At 53.0% G+C, this 14,931-nt stretch overlaps 1 protein-coding gene across 1 annotated transcript in view; it reads right to left on the reverse strand.

Annotated features, from left to right (window-relative positions):
- Positions 1 to 487: 487 nt before the first annotated feature.
- Positions 488 to 14,931, reverse strand: part of STK35 (serine/threonine kinase 35) — a 45,769-nt gene continuing 31,325 nt past the window's right edge. Inside the window, exon 4 of the mRNA XM_030831055.3 lies at positions 488 to 5,036. The gene's annotated coding sequence lies outside the window, so the exon portion shown is untranslated. The remainder of the gene's footprint in view (positions 5,037 to 14,931) is intronic.

Genomic DNA, 14,931 nt, shown 5'->3' on the forward strand with positions numbered 1-14,931 from the left:
GCTATGTGCTCTGCCCTGCGCCCCTCCCCCACCCCCCGGCCAATCACTGGTCCCCAGACACGGGTGCTACCCCCTCACCTACAGAGCTGTTTCGTCCAGCTCCTTTGAGAGCCTGGCTCCCAGCTGAGCTTTCCAAAAATGTCCCCTTGCCCTTGCTGCCATGGTTGGGAGACTCATCTCTACATTAAAAATCCCTGAGGGCAGAACTTGCAGAAGCACAGAGCTGGGGCTGGAAGGGCCTTTGGATGTCTGGGGGGCTGGCAATGCTGGCTGGGCCCTGGGCCCCTGGGGAGAGCAGACCAGGCCTGGTGTGGTTTCCTGTCCCAGGTGTGGATGGGGAGGACCACCCAAGGCCACCAGGCGTCTTCTCATCAAGCAGCCGAGTGTCCTCTTCTCCTGCTGCTCACGCAACCAGGACCCAAACAAGCTCCTCCAAACAGGAGGCGACAAAACCACAAAGCACTTCTTTTCAAATCACGTATGGCTTCTTTGACCCCATCAAATAACTTTATTCACACAAACGTCCCTTAATTTACAAAGCCTCAGTCATTCATACACATTAGGGGGATCCACAGTGTTCAAGGAACTTAAATATAATGTATCATACCAACCCAAGTAAACCAAGTACAAAAAATATTCATATATAAAGTTGTTCACACGTAGGTCCTAGATTACCAGCTTCTGTGCAAAAAAAGAAAATAAAGAAAATAGATTTATTAACTAGTCTTTGAAACTAACCTTGTGCCTGGGTTAAACCCTCCCTCACACCCAAGTTGGCCCCACACGAATATGAATCATTGCAGCAACATTCTCTCCTGCTCTGATGGAAAGAGGCGCCTGGTACACAAGACGATTTCTTTAAAATGTCGCTAAATGAACTCCCTTCCTCCTGCGGCCTCTCAGGGAAAAAGACGCGGGGGCCTCCTTCCCATTACCCCCCGTCTAAGGACTCCTGGAGCTGCTGGCAGTGGACTCAGCCCTCGGCTACGGGTGCTGACATCAGCCTGGTCCCCCGCCTCCCAGGGCATCTCTCCAGACAGGAGCCCTGGCCATCTAAGCCTGGCAGGGCAGGATCAGAGACAGTCCGCACTGTCCCGAAGGCTGCGCCTCAGCCACGAGCCAGGGGCCTGGAGAGCGGAGCAGTGTAAGCTCAGCTCTTCTCAGGTTGCCAGGTCCTACGAGACTCCAGCAGCTGGGCCCCCAGACAGGCCCAGGACAGGGAAGGAACAAGAACCTGAGCCCCACTCAGAGGCAGAGCCACCAGTGCCCCCAGGATGGGCAGGGAGGGAGCGGCACATGAGGAGCAAAGGTGGGTGGCGCACTTGGTGGGTAGGGCTGGGAGCCCGGGCGGCGGAGCCGAGTTAGGGGTGGAGGCCCGACTCCTACCTCTCCAAGCTTCCTAAGGCTGAAACCCAGACATCCACCCAAGTAAGATCCGTCTTCTAAAAAAGTGAACAGCCAACAGCAGGAAAAGAAAGAAGATTCCCACAATGCCCGCTCTTTTCCTTTTCTTAGAAAAAGACTCAAGCAAAAAAAAATTATCTTATTGCTCCAAACACTGGTTTTCTAGGAGACGCCTAAGTTAAGGAGCGAGATCCCGGAGGAAGAGAATGAGGGGCGGGGAATGAGGCTGTGAGGAAGGTGGTGAGTGGTCTTAGCACCGCAGGGTCGGGGGCAGAGGGGGTGCAGGGCCTGTGCCCCGGTCCCCTGCCTTCATTCGCTCTGGGGTCACCACTGGCAGTGCCATAAAGGAGCCAGGCGCCGTCCAGAGAGTCAAATCTCCACCCAGCATGGGGCACGTTTCTCCTCCAGCTGTAAACATGGTATTTCTTAAGTAAACATTTAATACACTCCCTCAGAAAGGCAGCCATGGGGGCACGAACCACATGTGGGTGAGAGGAAAGAATTCCATTCTCTTGTCCCAGTGCCTCTGGGATGAGAGGGTGCTAAGGCCTGTGACCTTAGTCCTGGGGCCCAGGAGGGGGTCAGATGGAGCTGGTCTCCAAGGAAGAGACTGCATCCTCTGGGCTGGAGGTAAGAGGTGGGACGTGCTGGGGAGGAGGTGGCCGAGAGTGCACCTGTCTGCAGCACAGCCCTGTCCTCAGCAGAAGCTGCTAGTGAGCGCCCTGTGGTGGCTGGGGGTTACGTGCCTGGTTGCAGCTCTTAGGAAGGGATGGGGCAAAGACCGGGGCATCCATCCTCCCACGAGGCTATCTGTGGCGAGGGGTGAGAGTTTGAGTGGCAGATGAACACCAAGAGGGAGAAAGAAGCCTTGTCCTGCCAACTGAGCCAGGCGGCCGGGCGGGGAGGGCAATGGAATAAGGCACTATGATCTGTCTTGCTGATTCCTCTCACTGAGGGGGAATGGAGCTCAGATCCGTAGGGCTGAGGCCCAGATCCTCCCTCCAAAGGCTATCCTTTTCACAGATCCCAGGAGACAAGAATAACTGACTGCTATTTTAAGGGTTGGAAACTCCTAGAACTTGGACAGGACTAACAAATTGGTGGCACTGAGATGATGCTCCCCAGAGCGGCTGCCAGGCCCGAGACCCAGGTAAAAGGCAGGAAGAGATGACAAGGCTGACTCCAGTGGGAAGAGGTGAACAGTGGCTAAGGGAGAGGACGGCTACCTGGGCCTAACCGAGGCTAGTCTGCCGACTGGGCAGAGCCAGCCTTGACTTCGGGCTGACTTCCACCCGGGTGCTGGGTGTCCAAGGTGGATGAAGTGGAGAACAGGGGAGGGAGAAGAGAGACAGGCACTTGGGGCTAACAAGGTAGGCCTCAGGAGCTAGGGAAGGAGGTCCTGCCACCAAGCAAGGACGGGCTGGGAGTCCTGCAAGACAAGGGTACGTGGAGGCTGCCCACCTCACCCGAAAGGTATGGCCACCTGTGACCTACAGATCCAAGACCTTAGTCAGAGCTAAGAGACCTGGGGAGGGCGGAAGGGAAGGATAAGCAAAAGGTAAATAACCTGTTAGGCTTGAACCCTCACTAGGACTTCAGAGTGTGGGCTGCGGCCAGGGACAGGTGAGGGTGCCAAGTCCGGGGACTGTTTTTCCCACGTGCTCATGGACAGACAGACAGCTGCCCCAGAGGGAAGGCGGGGAGGTGGGGCAGAGAAGGGGTGCACACTGCAGTTAGGGGATGTGCTCTCCCAGCTGCAGCTCAGAGTAGACTCTAGGTTGTCTGAGAAGTCAGAGGGAAGAGACAAGAGACAGGTGATGACAAAGAATTTCGGCTGAGGGAGGGGAGGGAAGGGCCTAGTCACCTCCTGCTGCCCTGCTGGATCCTGCTAAGCACAGCTAGCCATCTGCCCAGGAGGAGGAAGAGGACTTGAGAAAAGGCGGAAAGAATGTGAGCAAACATATTGCTGAGTTTGCAAGTCTGGGCTGATGCTGTGCTGGTCTCTCCTAAACTCCCAGGGCCAAAGGGCTGCGGCTCTGGGGGGAAGCCCTCCTTGGTCACATACCAACTTAAATGCCCTCCAACATCTCCCCTATCCATCCTATGCTGGTTTAGAGAAAACAAACAAAAACAACTAAACACAAAAGAATTCCTTTTCCCTTCCTTGCTTTGCTGTAATGGGGTGAGAAGCCAGGTGAGGGGCAACAGGGACAGCTCTCCTTCTCCTGGCAAGGGGAGAGGACACCCCGCTTCAGAAGCCCAGGAGTAGGGAGGTTGCAAGAGTCGTTGGAGAACGGAAGAAAGGCTACAGACAGACACTGGAGGTGGGGTCACAGGGTCACAGCCAACAAGCCCACAGGCACCTAATGGCCATGGTCCACCCCGTCAGCCAGGTCCATCCTTTCCCATCAGACACATTTACACTGAGGGGAGCCCCTAACAGTAAGTCCCTGCAGTGAGGGAGAGGATGCTCGGCACTGTCACCATACGTGACACCACGGGGCCGGCACGCAGGGCACACCCCTCACTGTGAGGAGACGACAGTGGCAGCCGGTTCAGGACACCCTGTTCCTATGGCAATGGTCACAACTGGGTCTTGGGGACTCAGGCGGTGTCTGACGACCTGGACATCTGGCGGGTACACCTGGGAAGACGACGATCCAGGAGGCAGGAGGTGATGGGTGCTGAGCTCACAGGAGTGACAGATGCCCGCCAAAGACCCACCTGTGTCCCAGGCAGAGGTTTGGCACACAGTTTTCTCTGGGAATCATCCTCTGGGAGGAAGATCACTAACAGAAAGGTAGGCTTGTAGAGCTGGGGTGGGCTGGCCGTTCAAACGCCAGGAAGTACGAGATGATCACCCTCTGTCCCTTCCCCCCTCAGAACTCCTGGTTTTAAAGGGCAGTAGAGGGAATGGATTCCCTCTGTAAGTCCTGGTGTGGCCCTGGGCTTCCAACTGCTTAAAGAGGACAAACCCAAAATACAGATCTTCTTTCTCGAGTTCTCCTGGCCAAGCCCTGGTCCTCCCCTTCCAGGTGGTTCTTGGCCTCTGATCATCTCCAAGGCCCAAGGGCCAGCCAGGAGCAGGCCACCAGGGAGTCCAGCAGTTCCTGCACCTGGTGGGGAGGCAGCACAGAGGCCTCCTTCTGGCTTCATGTCCCCCATTCCAGGAGAAATCCCCAAATTCTCCATGGAGGGGCAGGCCTTCTCTGGGGAAGTGAGGTGTTATAAGCAGAACTAAGAGATGGGTAAAAGAAAGGAGACAGGAAAAATAAAGGACAAAAACAAAATAGCTCCCTAACCCCTTATAAAAATTAAAAATGAAATTTATACATATGCTTTGTCCATATTGAGTTTCTTTAAAGAAATTGATGCCTGTCCACAGCATAGCTTCCTGTTCTTCTGAAGTCTTAATCGTTTAAATTTTAAAAAAAAAGGGGGGGGGGAGGAAGACAAAAAAATAAAAAATAAAAAAATTAAGCAAAACTAAAAGGAGGGGGAAAACCCAAACAAAAGCTTCACATTGCTGGAGATCCAGCTGTTGGGAGATCGCCAACCGGCCAAGCCACCGCCTGTACCCTCTGCCATCCTCTGTGCGAGACATGATGAGACTGTGGGTCCCGAGGATCAACCTGAAAGACAGAAGGCAGGGAGAGTGGACGTGGGTCAGTGGGCATGGGGCACCTCCAAGCTCCAGAGCCCCCACTAGGTACCAGCACCCAACCCCGATGAACTCCGGAGCCGTGCTGTGCTGGGAGCCGGGGGAGCTGGGTTCTAAGCGCTCTCTATGGAGTGAATCCAGCCTCACTACAACCACCACGCCACGGACATGTTATCCCCCTTTTCAGATAAACTGTGGTGCGGCTTAAGCACCACGCCCCAAGTCACGTCACTGGAGGGGCAGACTCCAGACTCCAGGCACGCTGACCCCCGCTACAAATCTGAGCACGAGCCCCACCCCTCTGTCCTGGCTTCCCCGCACTGCTAGGAGAAAGATGCCCCAGGACCCAAGCGTTCCGTCCCCGCAGCCTTGACAGCCCGAGTTCCCTCCCCCCCTCCCCCTCTGTGACCAATCATGCTGCACTGGAAGTTCACAGCAACCCTCTTACCCCATTTCAGAGACAAGAGAAGTGAGGCTCAGGCCTCTGAGAACCTGCACTAGGCTACCCCCCCAGGTCACAGAGGGGCCAGAGTCCCACAGGCAGGGATAGTGTTGGTCTCTGAGCCGCCCGCTGGGCCCCAGGCTGCAGGGCACTGCCGTGCTTAGGAAGGAGGCTGCAGCCAGAACTGTGGTCCAGTCCACAGTCTCTGCCACTGGACTGTGGGCAAATTTGAGTCCTCTGGTTCTTTGGTCTTGTCACCTGTACCACATCACAGGTTACTACAAGGACCAAATGAACTAATACATGGAAAACTTACAACAGTGCCTGGCTGTACTGTTATTAGCTATTATTTGGGAATGGCCTTGGTGCCAGGCCTCAGAACGAGACCAGCGGCCAGCCTTTCAGGGACCTGTTCTAATGGAGGCCTAGAATACAAGAACCCGCAGAGATTAGCCCTGGGCCAGCCCCCACCCTGCCCAGCCCAACTTTCCCAGTCTGAGCCTGATTAGAGCTAAGTATAGCCCTAATACTGGGCAGGCGGGCCGCCCAGGGCAGCAATGCTCCGTGGCGACCCATTGTCTCATCAGAGTTTCCAAGTGCCCACTCTCATCCTGAATGACTTAATCAGACAGTCTTACTCAGTGTGTGTGAAATCCCCCCACTGGCTTCAAGGCTCAGTAAGCTCGCTGCAGCCTGACAGGTATGCCCCCCCAGCCCTGCGTCCTCCCCACCATTGCCTGCCGCCTGTACAGTCATATCACACTGGCCTGTCATCCTCAGGTCCCAGGGAGATGCCTGGCTAGTCCTCACGAGAGGCAGCAGGGTACTGCAATATTGGACAGTTTTACTTCTCCCGGTCAGCCTTCATTTCCTCCTCTGAGAAATGGGGGCTCGTTTTCGAGGTTTGAGTGGAATACCGACTGTGAAGTACCTGGCCCACGGCAGGACCCAACTCCTCGACATCCCATCCTCTCCCAGTCATTTGTCCCCAACCAGAAATTATGAACGTGTCAGGCTTAACAGGCCGCGGTCCTCAGCCAGTGAACCATCCAAACTGCTTCCAGCCGGGCGAAGGTGCCACGGCAAGCACACGCACTCCACTGGAGGAGTGTGACAAAGCCTTCTAGGAAGCAATTTGGCAACGTTTTCAGAGCTTCAAATGGATTGAGACCCTATAATTACACTTCTGGAAATCTAGTCTAACTGATTATCCTAAATACGAAAAGGACTTTATGAATAAAGATGTCCACTGAAGTAGTATTTAAATTGAGGTAATAATCGCAAATCCAAAAATGAGAGATTGAAGCAAATGACCCATCTACTCAATGATACATTACAGAGGAAATGAGAAAGCTGTGTGGCATTTTTTTTTTTTTTTTTTGCGGTATGTGGGCCTCTCACTGTTGCGGCCTCTCACTGTTGCGGCCTCTCCCGTTGCGGAGCACAGGCTCCGGACGCGCAGGCTCAGCGGCCATGGCTCACGGGCCCAGCCGCTCCGCGGCATGTGGGATCTTCCCGGACCGGGGCACGAACCCGTGTCCCCTGCATCGGCAGGCGGACTCTCAACCACTGCGCCACCAGGGAAGCCCTGTGTGGCATTTTGAACAACAGTATGGCAGAAGCATTTCCATGGGTTAAGTGGAAAAAAGCAGGCTATGAAGTTCTGTGACATATGACCATATCTATGTAAAAAATAAAAACCTCCAAGTATAGGAAATCTGGCAAGAAAATACATCAAAATGTTATACTTGTCATCGGTGGATTTTCCTCTTCCTCCACTCTCCCTCTGTATTTTTAATACTGAGTACACATCATATTGTCACACTTCACTTTTTTTTTTTTGCGGTACGCGGGCCTCTCACTGTTGTGGCCTCTCCCGTTGTGGAGCACAGGCTCCGGACGCGCAGGCTTAGCGGCCATGGCTCACGGGCCCAGCCGCTCCGCGGCATGTGGGATCTTCCAGAACCGGGGCACAAACCCGTGTCCCCTGCATCGGCAGGCGGACTCTCAACCACTGTGCCACCAGGGAAGCCCCACACTTCACTTTTTAATGGGAAAAAAAAGTGTATTTAATGAATAAAGAAAGCTGGCAGCCCCATGAGAAAGGTCTCTGGAGTAGCGAGGGGTCCCAGAGACCAGACCCAGGCTCTTCTTTGGCCTCTTCCACACACAGTGGACAGTGGAGAATCTTCCACACCTGTCAGACGAGAGGCTAGACTGTGTGATTCCTTCCTCCACTGCACAGGTGAGGGGTGACTCAGGGTCCATGTGTGGAATCAAGTGGGGATGGATGATAAAGGCATTGGAAAAGTATTTGATCCAAGTATTTGATCTCAGGCCCAGCCTTTTATTCTACTGCTTCTGTTTCCCTACCTGTTAATTCCCCTCAACAAACATCCACTGGTGGGTCTTATATGCCAGTTTTGACTTGGAAAAATACAATCATCATGAGCACATCCTGTGACGGTCCAGCAGCCACCTCAAACCTAGCTTTATTCAGCAGGCCTAAGGGCCTTCTCCCTGTTGCTTTCAGTAGATGAAGCAGAGCAACCAGAAGATTGGGGGAGGGAGGGCTTGGGGGAACCTCACCATCTAAGATGCTAAGTGCTTGTGAGAAAGAAGAAAGGCCCGGGAAGTTGTATGGTCATGTGTGATTTGCTAAGATAATCTTTGGAACCAGTTATGACCTGTTTAACACTGCTTTCCTACCTCCCCTGGTTGGACCCAAGCTGAGGACAACCTCAAACGGATGACCATCACAGCAGGAAGGTGACGCACGGCAGCAGAAAAGCGGTGTCGACAGGGAGGCAGAAGTCTCTTTACATAATAAACTAGCAGAACAGACTGTGCCTGCAAAAGGTCACACCAAGCACCCAGCACTGCGAGAGTGCCTGACACCAGCGTCATGACCACTCTAACCCTGGCTCCCCTGCCAGGAAGCGGCTGACATTTCCCACAGGCTCCTCCACACTCCCTCCCTCCAGCTTTGGCACTGGCTCTGGCCCTCCTGGTAGGACGCCTCAGGACAGGTTCGCCTCCTTCTGCCCAGTGGGCAGGGACAAGAGAAATAGGGTTCCTTCTTCCACAGAGAGAACCCCGGCTTTGCATTCCTTTCCCGTCTTCCATTAGAGAAGGTGTACCTTCCCCCAGGGAGCCAATAGCTGCGACCTCCCTGGAAAGGGGGGGTGGGGGGTGGGGGGTGGGTGGGCAGGGTGGGGCTTTCTACAGCCCCAGGTAGGAAGGGCTCAGACCACGTGGCTCTGGGGTAAAGCAGCAGCAGGCCCTCCCAGGCACCTGCTGGAACAATGAATGGTTTAGGTCCCAGCCCAGTGGGCCCTTGCCCTTCGTCCTAGTAGATGCCACACCTCCACTCCGACTGCCTGGGCTATGGCTCGACTGCCTGATTGCCGGCGTCAGTCAGGACTTGCCATGTCCCTTTCAGTTGGAACGCTGACTTCTGAGCACAGAGCCCTCCTAGAGGGCAAAGCCACCCCTCTGAGCACAATGAAAAGCAGTGATGTGGTTAACCTGCAGGTGACGCCTGTAGTGCACTCCCATCTCTCACCTGCCTGACAAGCTCATCCAGCAAGGAGTTAACGAGTGAACAGGCCCAGAGATGGAGCCACTTGCCCCACACCAGAGCAGCAGGACTGGCACTCAGCCCCATCTTCTCCGGCCTCACTGCCCACAGCCTTTCTACTACGAGCCTCCATTTAGTGCTTCCAGAGCCGGCTCTGCCGTGGCTCTAACAGCCTGCATTTGAGATGGTCCCCTGCGGGAAAGGTGTCCAGGAAGGTGCTGGCAAATGCTTCCCTTTCTTATTTCAGCTCTCGGACTAAGTTCCCTCAGTACATCCGAGCTCCTTATTTCTCTATGATGATCGTAACAGCAATCACTTACTCAGCATTGAATATGTGCAGGCATGTTCTACAATGGATAAAGGTAGGACACTTTTCTATGTAACAACCTGGTAAGGCTGTGTAGGAGGGCTGACAGCCTTACCAAGTTGTTACATATAAAAGTGTCCTACCTTTATCCATTGTCTCCCAGTGAGCCATGCCCTGCCGTATCCTGGGCCTGCCGCTTGCAGCCATGAGAGCCTGTGTCCTCGTTGTGCTGCGTGGGCTGCAGGTTGGGCTCAGCTGACACACATAGAGCCCACCTCCTCTTGGTGACATTCGTCCACTTTAAGGGAGACTCAGGTTCTGCTTGAAAGCCTGTGGAAGAGGGACCTCACCATCCTGCTGTTCTGTTTGGAAGGGCCCTGGTGCAGGAGCTGGAGTCGCCCTCCCACCCTAACCCCCCATCACAGCGCCCAGGCCTCTTTTGCCTGGGAAGCCCGCATAGCACTCCTGTGCTGCCTTCTGGTTAGGGTGTTTCCTCAATCGAGAAGGAGCCTACAAAGCTCGTCTTGATTCTCAGTACTCCTTGGGTCCTGAGAATCTGAATGTTGAGGATATTCCCCCAGAAAAACTCACGTGACTTACACACACTGAGATGCTTCCTGTGCCTTCAAGGGGATTTCTGTGTGTGCATCCTTGGAGTTAGAAGGACCCTGGGTAAGGACCCCTGGTCCCAAGCCCCTCAGCACATGACAAAACCAGGTCCCCAGAGAAGAGTGGGGAGAGCTCGATGAGACTGGAAGCCGGCTTTCCTACCTGTACTCTCAACACTGGGCGGGTCAGTGTCTCTTTAAAAAAAAAAAAAAAAAATTTATATGTGTATATATATATATATATATATATTTATCTTTGGCTGCATTGGGTCTTCGTTGCTGCGCACAGGCTTTCTCTAGTTGTGGCGAGCGGGGGCTACTCTTCATTGTGGTGCACGGGCTTCTCATTGCAGTGGCTTCTCTTGTTGAGGAGCACAGGCTCTAGGCGCATGGGCTTCAGTAGTTGTGGTGCGCAGGCTCAGTAGTTGTGGGCTGTGTCATGGACCCAAGTGTTTTACATCTACTGCCTCATCTCACTCAACCACCCTACTAGGTAGGAGCTGCTGTTGCCCCAGTTCTAGAGATGAGGAAATTAAAGTTCAGAGACAAGATGTGCATGGCTAGTAAGTGGTAGAAAAAAGGGTTGAACCTAGGTCTGACTCACTCCAAAGCTCCTGCTTTTAACATGTAACTTTGTAATGTAAAATCCCTTCCTAGAGAGACAAAAAGAGCTTAAGTGGAGTTTAAAACCCATTTAATCCCTTCACCTATAAACAGATTCCCTCAGAGAAGGCTTCCAGAAGGCTTGGCTGAAGTACCTCTGCATGGGTCTGGGGTCCAGAGCACAAAGGGGGATGCAGTGCCAACCAGGTGGTGAGCAGCCTTCTGGCAAGTTCCTCTGCCAGCCAAGCAGTTGTCCCTTCTGTCCAAGGAGACTGAGGAACCAAACTGCTCCCATTAAGGCCATCAGCAGGTTGGAGAACAGAGACTGGGGAAAGCTGAGGTGGGAGCAGGCAGCCATGGGGCTGGGGACCCAATGGGCTCCCACGGCCAACTCCCTCCCCATGTCTTCAGCTCGCAGACTGGGAATGGCTGGGTGAACAAAAGATTACCCTTCATTCTAAAAGTATGGCCTTCCTACCTTGGTCAAAATGTCATTTCTTTGATGAAATGACGATGAAAGTATATGGGAGTGGTTTAAAAAACTGTTCTTCCATCTCCTACCCCCACCCCCGGCTTTGAAATTGTACTGTCCTTCAAAATGTGTAAGTTTGGCAACCACAGGATTTAAAAATCTCTGGGAGCCACAGCTAAGCTTTATTTTATTTTTATTTTTTTTTAAGTTATTTATTTTGGCTGCATTGGGTCTTCATTGCTGTGTGCAGGCTTTCTCTAGTTGTGGCGAGCGGGGGCTACTCTTTGTTGCAGTGCAAGGGCTTTTCATTGCAGTGGCTTCTCTTGTTGTGGAGCACAGGCTCTAGGTGCGTGGGCTTCAGTAGTGGTGGCACGTGGGCTCAGTAGTTGTGGCTCGTGGGCTCTAGAGCGCAGGCTCAGTAGTTGTGGCACATGGGCTTAGTCGCTCCGCGGCATGTGAGATCTTCCTGGATCAGGGCTCGAACCCGTGTCCCCTGCATTGGCAGGCAGATTCTTAACCACTGTGCCACCAGGGAAATCCCACAGCTAAGCTTTAACTCTGCACTTTTACTCCAGTGCAGGCTGTGGTGAACAGTCCTGGGTTCAGATTTGAGCTCTGCCGCTCACTAGCAGTTTACATCATCCGAGCCTCCTTTTCCTTCCTAGCAAATGGGGATGCTGCCAGTTCCGCTCTGGGGTCAGCTGTAAGGAATGAGGATCCCCAGCAGTGGGGCAGTCAGGGAGCTCTACCTTGTTATTAGTTACGTTGATGGTCTTTTTGGTTTCTAGCGGGGTCACACACTCAACTATGTATAACTTATCCGGAGTCAAAGTTTAATTCAGGAACTTTCTCTCCTGTGTTTTCAAAATGGGAGATTTAAGAATGAGGGCAGTGAAGGTGATGGTGGAGAGGGAAGGGAAGGGTAGCTCTCCACTGCCACACCTTTACCATAATGCCCCAAGGACAGCCAGATGGGAGCAGAAGCATCCTCAGCACCTTTCGACCTGCTCAGGCCTAAAGGTGGATTTTTTTTTTTTTTGATGTGGACCAGTTTTAAAATCCTTATTGAATTTGTTACAATATCGCTTCAGTTTTATGTTTTGGTTTTTTGGCCGTGAGGCATGTGGGACATTGGAAGGCGAAGTCTTAACCACTGGACTGCCAGGGAGGTCCCCTAAAGGTGGATTTTTTGAAGTCCAGGGACCTAGAAATCAGAAATACACCTGGCTGTTTGAGAGGACCAATTTTCTGTGGCTTCGCACAGAAGTGTCACAGCTACTGGTTCAAAGGGTGGGCCAGTTCCCCAGGTGACCACTGGTGCTCCTCAGGAGGGCTCCTGCAGGCTTCAGGGTGGCACTCGAGTTTGTGGTCTGTGCTAGGGTAAGCAGGAACGCTGAGCAAGAGTCCTCACAATACTCTTTACTTTATACAGACACATCTATCCATGAACAAGGCTCTCCCCACGGATGAGGAATTTTAGTCTCAGAAGTTACTTAGCAAGTTGCAAAAGGTTAAATGGGTAGTAAATGGTTAACTGGGATTCAAATCTAAAGTCTAGTTTTCTCTATTCCTCTCTGCCTCTCACCTATTTAACAGGAAAGAAAGTCATCTGACTGGCATACTCAAGTCGTGGTTTACTGGGTGGGAAGCCAAGAACTCACCCTTACCTAAGCTCCCCTAACATACAGCCTGGTCTTATCACTGTAGTTAATGATGCCTGTGATAAACTAGACACTATGCAAGGCCTGATATGCAAAGCCTCCTTTGTCCAGGCAAAGGACCATGTAGGAATTATCCCCATTTTACAGATGAGCAAACTGAGGCTCAGGTTATTTATTTTCAGCATATCATGCTGCAGAAGCCCAGAGGCAAGGTAATCTCAGGGTCACAGGGGGCAGGCCTCTCCTTCTAAGCAAGATTAGCTTCAAAATGAGTCATTTTTCATTTGTTTCATACACCAGACAGCTGGCTTTTCATACTCAGATACCAACATACCACCCTGGGGGAATCAGCGGCTCTGGCACTACTGTCTGCCCTAATCTGTCAGAGGGACTGAGGCCAGGGAGCCAAGCTTGGTGCATCATTGCTCTAAGGCTCAGCTGAGCAACAGTGGTGCTCACAGCAGGGCAAAGCCAGGGACGACTGTGCTGTGGGTGGCTCATGGCACAGCATACGAGGTCCTGTCATCAGGGTAAAAGAAAATGAAGTAGACATTATAAATGGGATAATGGTGCCTTCAGTCTCCAGGTTTACAGAAGGGGAATGGCGTTAGGGTAAGGGATGGGAGGTCAGAAAGCACCGAAGCTTACCCAGCAGGAGCTTCACAGCAGATAGGGACAACAACCTGGAAGGCCGTGGTGCTGTGTTTGCGGTCTCTGAGTCCTGACCAGGGGACCAAAACAAGGCAGAAGTGCAGGAGCAGGTCCCCAGTGTGGTGGGAGTACCATTCAAAGAGCACAGGTAGTCTGGTGCTCTGTCAAGGGCTTGGGCTTTGGAATAGGAAGATCTAAGGTTTAAACCCCAGCTCAGCCAATTACTAGCTCTCATCTTTATCAAGTCTGTTTTCTTAACCTACAATGTGGAAATGTCTACCTTGCAGCGTGTGAAGCCCAGTGACAGTCTTTGTAACGGTGTCAGTGAGATACGCAGGAGGTACTTAATCAAGCTGCGATGGCAGCCTTAAATCACATCCCCAAAACCAAAAACCTCACAAGTCATTCGCTCAGGCAAAAATTCCAGACAAGATAAATTGGCCTCATGTTAGTCTTCCCTGGAGGAGACAGTGTCCTTCCTGCTTTGGGCCTCAGGAACTGCGAGTCTGGTTGCACGCCCCTTCCCCTTGCCATCAGCTCGGATGGTGCATGCCTCCTCCAGGAAGCATTCCCAGGGGCCCAGCCTCGGTAGGGACTCTTCTCTGTTCTCTGGTGAGTAGGAACAGGAAGACCACAGACCCCCCACTAACCATGCTGCGCGTCCTCTCACCACCCCCTAACTACAAGCTTCCTGGGGGACAGGGACAACCCTCTGCTCCTCTGAAGACTCTCAGGTTGCCAAGCACAGAAGGAGCTCGAATACTGGGTGACTGATAGGAATTGGGAGTTAGCATATGGCAATAAAAAGTTAATTCACAGGCTTCCCTGGTGGTGCAGTGGTTGAGAGTCCGCCTGCCGATGCAGGGGACGCGGGTTCGTGCCCCGGTCTGGGAAGATCCCACATGCCGCGGAGCGGCTGGGCCCGTGAGCCATGGCCGCTGAGCCTGCGTGTCCGGAGCCTGTGCTCCGCAACGGGAGAGGCCACAACAGTGAGAGGCCCACGTATCGCAAAAAAAAAAAAAAAAAAAGTTAATTCACAAACTTCACGGAATCATTCATTCAGCAAGACAGGAGTTTAACATAAAAATATGGCTATAAAACCCCTGCCTTTGGTTGAGTTCCTACCAAACATCCCAACAAGCCAGGTGCACGGAGGGATGCCACCCCACCCCAGGAGGTTGGCCGCCTCTCCAGCCCCCACTGGCGCTATTTTTCTCCCGCGCTCCACTGTGTCCCCACCCTACCCTCAGAGCCCAGTGGGCGAAATGGGCACACGGGGAGGAAGGGTTTTCCTGACACAACACAGCCTATCAGTGACAGAACCAGGAGGCTCCTCCGTGACTCCCCCTGTACCCACTTCCCCACAGGAGGCTGGCCCTCACAGGGGAAGGACACAGCCCGCAGTCTGCAAACAGACTGTTTCATCTGGAGAGGGAGCTTGAAATCCAGCTGCAGCTAGCTGGAGCCGGCCTGGCTTCAGAGAATGTCCCCAGTCTAAGTCAGCCACAGTAAGAGGTTAATGAGAAGGACTGGAAGACTTGG

The sequence above is a fragment of the Globicephala melas genome, chromosome 15, assembly GCF_963455315.2.
Source record: "Globicephala melas chromosome 15, mGloMel1.2, whole genome shotgun sequence".
Classification (NCBI taxonomy): Eukaryota; Metazoa; Chordata; class Mammalia; order Artiodactyla; family Delphinidae; genus Globicephala; species Globicephala melas.